This window comes from Buteo buteo, chromosome 6 (assembly GCF_964188355.1).
Source record: "Buteo buteo chromosome 6, bButBut1.hap1.1, whole genome shotgun sequence".
NCBI lineage: Eukaryota > Metazoa > Chordata > Aves > Accipitriformes > Accipitridae > Buteo > Buteo buteo.
The window spans coordinates 1750600-1764689 of record NC_134176.1 but is presented as its reverse complement, the minus strand read 5'-3'; positions in this window follow the sequence as shown (position 1 = coordinate 1764689).

Sequence of the window (14090 nt, the reverse complement as noted above, 5' to 3'; positions counted from 1 at the left end):
TGGATGCAGAGCAGCACTGAAGAGAAGGACTTGGGGGTGTTGGTTGACAAGAAGCTCAACATGACCCAGCAATGTGCACCTGCAGCCCAGAAAGCCAACTGTATCCTGGGCTGCATCCAAAGCAGCGTGACCAGCAGGTTGAGGGAGGGGATTCTGCCCCTCTGCTCTGCTCTGGTGAGACCCTCCCCGCAGTACTGCGTCCAGCTCTGGGTCCCCAACATAAAAAGGACATGGACGTGTTGGAGCAAGTCCAGAGGAGGGCCACGAAGGTGATCAGAGGGCTGGAGCACCTCTCCTATGAGGACAGGCTGAGAGAGCTGGGGTTGTTCAGCCTGGAGAAGAGAAGGCTCTGGGGACATCTTATAGCAGCCTTCCAGTACCTGAAGGGGGACTACAGGAAAGATGGGGAGGAACTTTTTACAAGAGCCTGTAGGGATAGGACAAGGGTTAATGGCTTTAAACTGAAAGAGGGTAGATTTAGATTAGATGTAAGGAAGAAGTTCTTCACTGTGAGGGTGGTAAGGCACTGGAACAGGTTTCCCAGAGAGGCTGTGTCTGCCCCATCCCTGGCAGTGCTCAAGGCCAGGTTGGATGGGGCTTTGGGCAACCTGGTCTAGTGGAAGGTGTCCCTGCCCTTGGCAGGGGGGTTGGAACTGGATGATCGTTAAGGTCCCTTCCAACCCAAACCATTCTATGATTCTATGAACAGCCATGACTTTCCACGGACCCCTCAGACAGCAGGAGAACCCTCCTGCTGCCCAGTCCTTAATGCCAGGCCAAGGAATCACCCACTGACTTCCCCAAAATTTGCTTAAAGGTGTTCAGGACTTGCACTACTCCGCTGCAAGCTCTGGGAACTGCGCTGGTGCTGCTGTTGCTCTCTAGAGCACCCAACTAGTTACAACTCCCGGTCAACAACTCCTCTATACGTCAGTGCATGTGACGGGCTACTTCTGGAGAACCCTTTTGGTCAAAGAACGTGACTTAAAGGTGGAGTTGAACTATTTACATCTTAGTTACAGGGCGTTTCAGCAGGATGCAAACTCCTCAGGTGAGAAAATCACCAGCCAAAAATAGAAGGAATTACAGCAGAGCACCTTGGTCTCTCCCCAGGGGAAGAACAAGTCCTTCCCCACCCGCCTTCATACCAAAGCATTTCTTACAGCTGAGACAAGAATTTTGTTTTGTATGTCACAGCTCCCAGGCTTTGACCACTGAGAAGGCTTGCAAGAAGAGGTGGCTGTCTCCAAACCTGGTCACAGGAAAAAGTAAACTTGAGGTACCTCCTCTGCAGCCTGGCTTCAGGGTGGCTGCGGGTGCCTGCATGGCCATCCTTGCTGCAGACAGACACATCCTTCTTCTCCCTCTTGCCATTCAGTGTGAAGAAAAAGCCCTCTGCTCGTGCTTCTGCTACCTCTGAAAAGCAGACCTTCGAAATTGTCCTTGGCATAAGCAATGCCCCAATCACTATTCACAGGAAACTATTTCAATAAAACCATAGCTCCGATTCTAGAGAGATCCTGCAAAATTCTAGGAAAAATTTGATGGTTGTTGTTACAACTTGAAGCATTTCTTAATGTCATGTGCTGCCAATACCAGATGCACGCTCAGCTCTGATAGACGTTGGAGGCTGCACACATCAATCACTACTTATAGCAAAGTGCCAGTAGCTTTTATTGAAATGAATCCTTTGATCACATTAAAACTTTTCTCCCTATGTGGATCATTTTTTAATTAAATTTAAAATAAGGTAATTGCCTACTTCAGTTGTTAAGATTCTCTGGGGGACACTTACAATAATAGCCATGATTATTTAACATGGGGATTGCCATATGCAGTGTTCCAGATTGATCCACAATGGGGCACATTAAAAATCAAAATCCAAGGAGAGATTAGCACTCCTTTGCCAATTTAACATCTTAAAATGACTATTTAGAAACTTTTAAAGGCGTAATGAGACGTGTGTTATGGCTGGTGAAATAAAAGCTAATGCAAACTGTTAGATGGGAGGAGGATAAACTAGTGTGGCAGAAGTACGTGGACCGCTGTCCCAGCCAATAGGTAGACCAGGTACAAGATCACCAGTTTCTTGATCTTACGTTCCACCAAAACTTTTCTACCAGGTATCAGCAGCTGTTATCATTTGGAGGCCTCCTTGATACGAGTATTGCAATGACAGGCGGAGCTAGAGCCATCTGCAGTTGCAGTGACTGTGAAACTGGGCTGCTGCAAGCTCAGAGGATCTGGGAATACACAGGGCTTTTGCAAGGAAATAAAGGTGAACATCCAAACTCCATTTTCTCAGGGTGTTACACAAGAGAATGAACTAGCGTCCTTTATAACTTTGCAAGATAAGAGCCTAGGATCGACCAGCTCTGCCTCCTGTCTCTCTGCTCCAGGTTGTTCTCTAGAAGATATACTCCATAAGCAGCTCAATTATTTATTTCCTTGCTATGTGAAATCAGTCTGTAGCACCATCACTGATAAAGAATATCCAAAAAAGTAGAATTAAGAGTAGCAAGACTGAGAGTGACTACATAAAAATCAACAGTATATACAGCCTTTTATGTTTTCGGTGTATATGATTCTTTCATATTAATATCACCATGACACTGACAGAGAAATAATGGGGTTAAATAGTCCTATCACTGCATACAGGATTTTTGGTGGCAAGGAACACAAATATAATTCTTCTTCTCTATTTCCAAACCCATAACATTTATGGACAGAGTGTTTCAATATGACACGAAATACACAGGCTGACTTCACATCATCACGTACAATACCTGTTCTGCACTGGTATTACCCCGTTGAAGCTGAAAGCAAATAACTGAATGATCTTAGTATGGATTACAGTGGCATAATGCATACATTCAGTATATCATGTTCTGTTTGGTATTCATGTGAACCTTCTCCAATATTAATATGTTTTATTTTGAAGGGCTTCCCACCAGATTGCTGAGGCACACTCATACTCATACACAGTCCAACATCTATATGCACATGATCACTTTTCCTTGGTTTCTGCGTGTGAAAAATCAGCACTCACATGCAGAACAGTATCTGAAAACCAAGTGCCGGGTTCCTAAATGGGAGAGGCCATTTGGGTCCCTGACACCTTCTCTGCTCCTCTTGTTAAACCGTAGAGGTTTCCATCTCTAATAGAGAGGTCTATGCAGATAGCATCAAGCTGTAAGTAAAGAACCTCTAAGATATTTAGGAAAGCAATTCTTCCTGCTCCTAATCCTGCCAACACCAATTTCAGATAAAACCCATAAAACCCAGCAGTTTCTATTGGAATGGACTTCCTTATTATGCTAGCATGTAGGGGGAAAAAAACCACCCAAAAAACCAGAGCACCACACTAGCAGGGGAATGCATGCTTTGATTGTGACTCATGGGGTTTTCAGAGAAATAAAGGGAATTATCCCCTCCAAATTTCTTCAGTTGTGCTTTATGTTACAGCAGCAGGCTATTAACCATGTACAGAGCAGAATGGAAATGAGCTGTTCCTATTCCAGGGAACGATTAAACAGGGGTGTTGTCAGCCTGATTTAGAGCAATGCTGCTAATAAAACTCAGAATGACACCATGTTTGAATTTATTCTCACAGAAAAAGGATGGGAAGTAGAAGGGGGGTATTCCTCAAATCTCTAAAATCCTGGAGGCCAGCAGACAATGTAATGGTATGATACCTAAACTTGATGGTAGATCAGATTAAAGAAGCACAAGTAGTATATAGTGCAAGGCATTAGGAAGTGCCAGAAATAAAGGAATTTTATAAGTACTTAACCTGCTCTGTTGGTTTTGTGTCAAAAGATTTTTAACTTTGTTGTTGTTTTATTAAATGTTCTGGTTTTTTAAGTTTTCCTTTTCTAGTGCCTCCATTTGAAACATAATCCAAATGCAGTACTGTCTGGCACTTATTTGAAAAGTTGCAGAGACCACAATCAGGAAATATAACCTCGCTCCACAATTCTTTCCCTCTCCTCCAGTAAAAGTGCAAAGCTGCTATATAATCCTTGGTCAATAATTTCTGTGTGTTGATTTAAAAGCATGGGAAGAGGAATCAATCTCAAAGTCTGCTGGCAATTTCCAAATGCCAGCTGGTTTCATCCCAATCAAGCTGGAGCGGGCTTCCTCACCAAGGCTTGGAACAACTTAGTGTCCTCCACGCTATTTATCTTGTGAATGAGGGCACCTCTGCCACCTATATATGGCAAGTGCTTCAGCGAATATGTGAATGCCATCATCTACAGAGCGGGATAACAACACACTGCACAGACAGCGAGAGCAGGTTCTCTTGCTAAACCTGTAGTGGAGAGAATTGCTTAATAAAGAGCTCACTCTTTCTACAAACATGCATGTGTTTAACTGTAGTCCCACTGAAATCAATGGCACTTCTTGTGGATATAAAATTAAATGTTTGTGTTTGTGCCTGTGGAGCCCAAGCACACAAACATTTTATGCTATCTGAAAGTTGTATTAATATGGAGATCATTGTGGAAAGCACTAGGGGATATTACGCTTTTGTTATAGCTAACATATGGAAAACATTTTATTATATGAGACAGAACATAATCATTATAATTGAATACTATCAAATGAAAAATCCCATATGTGTCTGAAAACTGTGCACCACTGTAATTACAAATGGAAACTAAGAACATTAAGAATAAAAGGCTGGCAAAAATTACTGTTTTGCTCCATTTTGTTAGCTTTGCAATCCGGGCAACATTTCCTCAGCAAGATAAGTTCTTGCTGATAAAGCAGTTAAGTACACCAGCAAGGGAGCAGAAAATGTTTTATATAAGGAGGAATTTTACTTTTTAAACTCCAAATATGCAAGATAACAAGTGGCCCATCAAAACTTTGCTCTTGAAATTAAAATGTATCCTGGCAGAGGCCTTGGTTATTTTGTAATGAATTTACGGTCTCTTCTGTCCGTTCAATCAAAGCAATACAGAAAAATAAGCTGAGATAGGTTTGGATCAAAGGCCTATTCTAATGTTAATTTTGTAAAACATGTATTTCATAAATTTTCAGCCCAGCGGAGTCTTTCACCCACACAGCATAATGGGAACATGCCCCAGGGTGCTGCAGCCATAGAGTATTCCAGCAAAAGAGCTGGGGGTGGGAGGCACAGCTGATACCCATCAGCTACTATCCCTACTGTACGTTCACTGAAACCACACTGGCAGAGCTTTCTTCCCTTCCCGTGCATGCCAGCAGTACAGCTGTTAAGGCAGCGAAAAAAAGCAGGACAATTGAAATAATGGGAAATGCAGTTATCAGAGAGCTTGGTAATGGAGGAGGCAGCCTGGCTCAAACAAACAGTGAGCACAAAGGTAAGTGATGCTAAAGGAGGCAGTATGTATTCATCATTGCATCCCGTATGAAGACAGGGAACAACAAAGTCCCCACAGAAAAGAAATGTGCTGTCTAGGAGAACGGAGGCAGCTGCCAAGACCATGAAGCAGGAGTTTGAAGCTGGTAGTTTGCTTCGTTCTAGACAACCTGGCATTCACATTAAAATAGGATAAAAGGTTTGTAAGAGCAGGGTGATTCAGTGCACTGGGTTTGTGCCAGTTTCAGAGCCTTCTGTTTCCTTATCGCTGCACCGGCTTCCCTTTCTCCTCTCAGCACGGTGAGTCTCATACATGGGATTCATTCCTAAAGACACTATGGGGGAAGAGACCCAGAGGCAGCTCCATCCCACACCCCGCTCAGCCCAGCTGCACGAGCTGAGGTTACTCCCAGCCAGCCCACCCTCCCCACGCCTCCGCACTCCTCCTGCCAGAGGTCACTACTCCACCAAGACATCTTTGCTGACCCAGTTCACACTGACTGCACAACCAGCAGAGACCACAGATGCAAGAAGAGGACTTGGCAGCAAGGCTGGAATGGCAACCCTCCAGCCAGCACTGCCACCAGCACAGATGTATAGAAGACAAGAGGGCATCAAGTGTCATCAGCCCGTTGCTCACAAGGGTCAGATACTAGACCTCAGCCTCACCAGATAAACCACTGCAGTTTGCCAGCTGGCTTGGAAAGAACTCCTGGGGTCATGCACAGGGAAATGGGTCTGTCCCAAAGATCACATCACTCTGATGGAGGACACAAACAGGGCAGTGGGAGTCCTGAGAAACTGGATCCATCTACAGTGCAGTTAACTGAGAGTATTCCCCACACCAGTATTTGGCCAAGCACTATTGGGAAGCTTGGTCCCAGGCAGCTAACAGGTAGGTCGACAGCAGGATGCTCCAAGGTGAAGTTGAAGATGCTCCATTTGGAAATCATTAAGCAACCCCGCACCCCTCCCACCCCACAGAGATGCTTCTGCACTGCCTGTGCTGAGGTCACCCTGGCTCCAGGTGCTGGATGAGTTCTCACCTAATTTTTCTTCCTTGGGCTTCCAGATTCACCAGTGGCAAGAAACTGGCACATCTCATGCAGGCAGGTCCCACCTGGGTTCTTTCTGCGCTGGCAGAAGAGGAAATGATGGAGCTCATGCTCCCAGCGAGGCTGCTCCCTGGCTACTCCCCTGCTCAGACAGGGTGCTTAAGGCTCAGGGAGACACAGCCCCAGGTTAGCACAATCTCTGCACTCACAAGCAGGTTTGGGGTTTTTTTTCAAAAATCAATTGAGATATAAATTTCATTTCAGTTCTGATAGTTTTGATTGCTGCTTGCAGAAAAACATAAATAATTAATTGCATTAGAGAACTGTCACTCAGCCCCAGTTTTGCTTCACCTGAAGTAAAAGATGACCACTTTAAAGACAAAAAATTGACAGGCACTTAATTTTTATTCTGTGCTGCTGTCTTTTCCCCTGCTTTAAAAAAATCCTGCTTCTCCATGTAACGAAGTAATTATGTTTGAAGAGTGTTAGCCATCCTAATGCACAGTGATTTATCAATGGTGATAGGATGTTATCCCGGTTTGACCCTATAAGAGGAGGAGGATGCCACTGAGTCTCTTATGAAATTAATAGCAACGATGTCAGATCCTAGAAGGCCCGCATAACTTTGCCAAGACTGACCCACATCCAGAACAACTTCAAGACCATTTTTAAAGGACATGTAAAGCCTTTTTTTTTTTAATCTTACAGCTAAAGCATCAAGACGTGGAGGGGACACAGGAGGTTGGTTTGAGTAAAGTAAGATCTCATCCTCATCTCCACTGGTTCTTTTGGAACATGCATACAGCAGCACTGATGGGATCAAGCACAGCTTCTTCCAACCCTTCTCAGCAGTAAAGGTCAGTTCATGACCTGATCAGCAAAGAAGAAAGCTCTCCTGCAGCCTATGAGCGTGCATATCCACATTCACTTCTGGTATGTGCAACAGCACATTGACATTAACAAAGTTACACCAGAGAACCTCGTTGGGATGACACTGCTCATTATTGCTTGTGGGCTCTGACATACCAGCAATAAATCCATCTTCAGACTTCTAAAAATCTTGCAGTACATCACCATCCATTAAGGTTGATGGAAAATGAAAGGAATGATAGTGCAGTGACATCGCTAGATTCTGCATTTTTCTGCTGGGCACTTTGTTACCTGAAGCAGAAGCTGGGGAATGATACAAGATCCAGGATTTGAGACATAATTTGCAACTTCCTATTTGCCATATCTTCCTTGAGGCCAGACATACAAATAGCCACACTTTGTTGTGTCTCCCTTGTGGAGGAACACACTCATGTGGTTTCCTACCCAAGCCAAAATAATAGAAAATTGAGTTTTACACACAGAATATGCAGATTCAGATCTCAAAGAAGACCATAGATAAAATAAAAAGCTAGAGACTCATGTTGATGTCGACTCTTGTGACTCTGATGCTCAAACGCCTCTCGTCTTGTTGGAGCAGGTACTGTAGGATGTTTCTCAAAGGGAAGAGCTTAGGCAGTAGTAGACTTAGGCAGCAGCAGACTTACTGTTAGTCTATCTACCCTTTACCTACAACCAAGGCTTCCAAACAAGACAGATTCCATGGTGGACATAAGGGCCATTCAAGTCTGTGGGAAGGTGAAGCTTTGCTCGAGTATGCTTAATTTCATCCTTTGTAGGACTGTAACACCTAGATGCACCATTTAACATCAGAGCTCTGCAGGCACCTAGTGCAGACTTGCTCCTCAGAGCACAGAAAGTCACAGAGCCCGTTGTTCTGCCTGCGCTGGGCTAATGAGGGCCCTGAAAATGTACTTTGAAGGCCAGACACAAGCAAGCCTTCCTCCCATCTCAGCTGGGAGAGGCCATCAGCAAGTGAGTGGCAGGTCTCAACACTCCAAACAAAGTGATCAAATAAAAATAAAGCCACTGTTGCTTTTTTTTTTTTGAAGGGAGAGTTGGCTAACTTAAAAGGAAAGAGAATGAATCTGAATAACAATGCTGTGGCAAGAGACACCAGAAGTGCTAATGATCTGCCGCTAACTGTAAACATAGGGTGGCTTGGGCAACAGCCTTGGTGTTCATTTATTCCCATCACCTCTCCATATATGTCCCGGGGGGGAAATTATTATTGAACAACAAGAATGAAAACAAGTATTAAACTGCAGAAAAAAAGTTTATTACCCTCACAGCTGGAAAACCAATACACTTCAGAAATACACTTTTAACTTTAGACAGTTTCTAATTAGAATCTTTATTCATCTGTCCATTTTTCAATGTAACTTTACTCTGTGGAGAAACCATTCGATTTCAAATGCTTTAGGACAACATGAACAACAAGCCAGTTAGCTCAGCTACCCTCTTGCTGCATGCAGCAGTGTCAGAAAGCCTGGCTGAGTGCACCCCATGGTCTCCTCCCCTACCTGCAGTAAGCAGATAAATTGATCTACATTGAAATTACTCTGCATTTTATGAAATGATGCTGTTTTGAGGATAACATCTAGAGCTACTGGTTCCTGAAGAATACTGTGTTCATTCAGACATGAACTTGAGATTACGAGTTAAAGGATAATTAATATATTGTCTGGAAGAAAGTGAAATGGTGCCTCCATCAACAGAACAAACCACATGCCTTAAAACAGTGTCATCATAGGATGATGCACCAAAGATATTTAATCCAGTATGGCATCACATTTCCTATCTGACCTGATAAATGGGTCTCCTTCTACTTCTAATCTGCATGGGAATTAAAGTCTTCAGACTATCTGTACTACCACAAATAAATTATGTTTGTTTTAATGACTTTGAAATTTCCCTCTGACAAATTCTAAAGGTATAAATAATCTCAGAAGTCTTGCAGGAAGATAACCAGTCATGTTTTAATAATCATAATTCACAAAACAAACAACGCTTGGGTTTAAATCGAAACACAGCATCATTCTGCCAAAAGAAGGAAAGATAGAGTATGAGAAGCATTGTGTTGATTGTCTCCTAAGCAAGTCAGGTTCAGATGGGTGTCAGGGTGTACAGCATGTACCCTGAGATGTCTGGATACAATTTGCAAGTCCCAAAGGAAGATTTCTAGGCAGCTCCCCCTCATGCCAAAGCCTTTGCATTTCAGCTCAAGGGGCAGAGCGCCACAGGATGGATTGCACAACCTTACCTCAGAGCCAGCTTGCCAAAACCTAACATCTCACCAACATGATGTGAAGGACTGACTCATAAGGCATCACTCTTGGGAAATACACAACCCTTCAGAAGCGACCACTCTGTCTTTATCTCACTGACGGTGCTCAGCCTCTACTATGAGAGAAATGGAATAGCAGAGACAGCAACTCCCTTTCTTGGCCTCCAGCCCTCCTTTGTGCGTGGAAAGGGAGTTAAGGACAAGTTGCTCAAAAGGATCATTATCTTCTTGCATAAGAAGATACAAAGTAGTGTATGTACTAGAATAATCCTGTGTTCTCCCCCTATCCTGGCTGAACCAGGAACAAGGGTCCCGAAACAAGAGAGCCCCTCAGAAGCCAATCCTGCAGCAACGATGGCTCTCCTAGGTGACTGAGTATCATCTGTTGGCTGAAGAGGGGAGTATGCTGCAAAGTAATCTACATACAAAGTTCTTCTTCCCTTCCTTCCTTCCTTCCTTCCTTCCTTCCTTCCTTCCATCCTTCCGTCCTTCCTTCCCCAGCACTCTCACAATACCTCTTTCCTAGTTTTATACTTGAAGTTAAGATCAAAATAGACCTGACCATTGCAAATACATTTAATCCATCTTTCAAAGGCACTAAAGCCAAAGTGTGGGTAGACTGCTCCTCCTTTCCTTGCACCTACAGCCTTCACTCCCATGGACCGCAGGGCCTTGCTGCACACCACAGAGGGTTTGTATGGCAGAGAAAGGCATTATCCTGCTCCCCGTTTGTGGCAGCTTTCTCCAGGCAGGGTCAGCTGTCCTCAAGATGGAAACTAAAGTGTTGTCCAAAATAACATTCCGAGGTATGGTCCACTAATGTTTTCTCAGGAAGGAGTAGGTCTTTGCAATTGTGCTGAAAATCTCCCAGCTGCCCCACCAGAAAGTAAACCTGGGATCTCCAGAGCAGTAAGACATGAGCTACTGCCCGTTGCTGTAAGAAATCATTGCTTCCTAAGACCCATAACTGTAGAACTGAAGACACTCGGTAACATGCAAGAGACAGTCAGGCTTATAAGGGCTGGGGGGGGTCTAACAATTGTTTCTGTCAGAAACCAGCAGTTGCCATCATCAGTTTTCCCTGTCCTTGGACTCACACCAGTCCCTTCTCTCTCTTCCATCTCTGAACGCCTTCTGAAGAGCTAAAATCAACCTTTCGTTTCAGTGAGGAAGAAGTCCACAGTGTGCTAAAAAATCAAGACTCACCTTCAAGATCAAATAAAAGCATTCATTTTTCACTAGCAATGAAGTCAATTTACCTGAAGGACTGATTTTTACCAAGTTATTAAATCTGAGACTCATGGTATTAGCTAACTCGGTTGCGTTTTATTACTGGTTTTGAACCATCAAGTGGCAGAAGGGGAAATGAAAACAGCAGAAAAGAAAAACTCTTCTGAGGACATAATGGTCCATTAAGCAAAATTTTAAACCAACTTGTCTTTGGCTCTCTGTTGCTCAAATGCAATTCTGTTCCTTCCCTTCAGGCTGTTATTAACACTTTTATAATGAGTAACTAAAATAAAACTCAAGTGAATAAATATGCTCAAGGCATTTTGTTATTTCTGCAATTAGAGACAAACTGCCACAGTAAAGCTAAAAGCATTTGGGAAATTATATTCAAGGAAACACCATAACTACAGTAATCCTTGGGCTGCTCTTGGCAACTGCAGTGAATGCTGTGAAGAAGCTGGGTCTCTGTCATTAGCCACTGGTAAAGGACAATTTGTCATCTCCTATGGCACTGTGCAACACGGCAAAATTTAGTAGTGAAGCAGATCAAAGTTCTGCAAAATCTTGTATTGGCAGCAATATCCACAAATTGCCATACAGTTTTAAAAATACCCACCAAACCCAAAACTGTTTATTCCTCAGATGACAACCATTTGCTCAGGTGAGAAGTGTTCCTGAAAGGGGAGAGCCCTGTAATCAGGCCTCCTGCACTGCCCAGGTGAAATCCCCATCATGTAAAATACATGCCCTGAATAAACCCCTATCTGTCAGTTGTTAGTTAAAGTTCTGGCTTTATTGTTTATATATCTTTGCTAACCAGCAAGCAGAAAGAAGACAGCCTAAAGGCTTTTTTGACGTGATATTGGTCACGAAGATGAGACTTTGCATGCCGAGTGCCCTGACCTCTGGGCTGTGGGAGCTCTGAGGAGTTCCCCCCGGGACACAGGCACAGAAGCATGGTGTGAGGCTCCCAGACCTCTCCAGTCTACACATGGCCTGTCTTTGTCACTCCTCAGTGACAAGGTTTTATATCAGATATCAGAACTCACTCTTGACAGTTTAGCACTACATGCCCACAGGGCACCATGCCCAGCATTGCAGGTAACTATTACCTTAGCTTAGCAATTATTTATTCCAGCAAAACTCAAAGGGAATTAAATTTTCTAAGAAAGGATGGTAGAAAAAGGGAAAGTAACAGGCAGCCAGGTTTTACAAGAAACTAATTTTCTTCTGTGACTGGCTAACAGGCTTTTGGAAAACAAAAGACAGTAAATGTCATTTATTTTGACTTTAATAATGCTTCTGAGGCTCTTTTGCTTGACATTTCCGAGCAAGCTAGGGAAACATGGTCTGGATGAAACAAAGAAGAGGCAGGAAGCCAGAACATCATATTGAGAGAGCAGTTATCCATGACCCAGGGGGGCATGCTGAGTGTGCTTCTGTATCTCTCTGGGTCTGATACTATTTGACTTTTCCCTTAACGACATGACGAAAAATGGCACATGTATGATAGGCACAGCTGAGGCCGATCTGGGGCAGTCTGTAAGTAGCTTGGTCAACCAGACTCAGAATTCAAAAGAATCATGACAACTGGAAAACAGATTTGAAAAAAAAAGTTTAAACTGAAGAATCACAAGTGCCCAGTACTACATGAAGCAGTACAAGCTGCAGAAGTACAGGCTGGGGAGAAAATGGGCTAGCCAGAAGCTCCTCAGAAAGGGGCTGGGTTTACAGTGGATTGCAAGTGAATTGCAATATTAATTAGCAGTTCCCAGTCATTAAGGAAAAAGGCAAATGCCAATCTGCGATTTAAGAACAGCAGCGTGCTCAGAGAGGGCTGTGGAGCAGTCCCGTTCTCTTCAGCATCTTCCCTCTCCACATGGTATGGCCCCACAGAGGACCCGATTCCACAGCCAGCCACAGTCCTGCCCAAGCCCCACAGAGGTCGGCAGAGCCATGGGAAGCAGTTTGGGAGCATGATGTGTCTGGGCTAACCTGGCACACAGGGCTCGGACAGGTTTAGCCTGACGCGGTTGCAGCTGCTTTGCAATGCTGGCACAGACAGGCCCCTGCCTTTAGCAGCACAGACGCAAGGGGGTCTGGAGTAATTGCCTCAGGGACCAGACTGCTACCCCCAACAAAGATCCCAAAGATATTACCCCCTCTAGACAATATCCCCTGCCTTCAGTTGCCTAATCCTCTTCTTGTTTGGTAGAATAATAGCAGTGGGGTAATTGTCCTTCCTTTGGCACTGCCTTGCAACCTGTGCCTGCAAACGCCTGATTTTCCACCAGGAAGTTTGATCAACTTGTCCAAAAAGCTTCCATCCAATAGACGTGATCCAGTTATCATAACTGCTTCATGCAGGTGACTTCTGTCCTTGTTTCTGTTTTCAGGAAAACAAGACACTCAGGAGCACAGCACAATTGTGTTTCTACATTTCTAACATATGTTGATGATGGACTCTGATTGCCTCTGTAGTAATTTGGGTGGTTCTTGCATTTTATGGGCTTTGCATAAATTTCCTTACAGCAAAATGCTGTCTGGGAAATTAAAGGACTGCTCCTTTTCTCTTTCAGATTCAGATCTCGAGTTCTTAGGTTTCATCGTCTTCTCCCTTTGCCCTTAGCGAATCAAGCGCATTTTCAATTTTGACAGTAATTTCTCTTCAAAGAAGAAAGTAATTGATCAGGAAGCCATTTGCAAATGTGTCTCAAAGAGAGTGTAATCTGAATGGGAACATCTAACTGCATGGAATTAGAATAGCAAAAGTTTACTGATAATAATTTTTGTTTCCCCAGGGTCAATGGGGATGAAGCTTCTGTGTGAGCCAGTCCCCATGCTGTGTGCCCCACGGGCAGCAGCCAGACATCTCACGGCTGATAAACATCTAGAAGGGATTTGACCGTTGTTCCACAAGAGCTGGGAACTAAAACTGGTATCCTTAAAAGTCACTTGCTAATTCCTTAGCAACCTCCTTCTCACAGTGAATGCATTTTATGGCAGGATCCACACAAGACCTGTTTATTTTGCTTTTGCATGATAAAATGCTACTGCAGTGGAAGGGGTATGGTGAGAGGCGTACTCCAGTGTATCTGGAAGGCGTCCCAGCACAAGCACAGCTCAATCCGCTGGATGCCAGCCTGAGCACGAATAGTGGCTTCTTGCTCTGACAGTGAAAACAGGAGCAGAGAGAGGAACCAAGCTGAATGCAGGTGACATGGCCACAGTCAGGAATGAAAGTTTCAGAGGCTGCAAAAAGCCAATTAGATAAATCCACAGA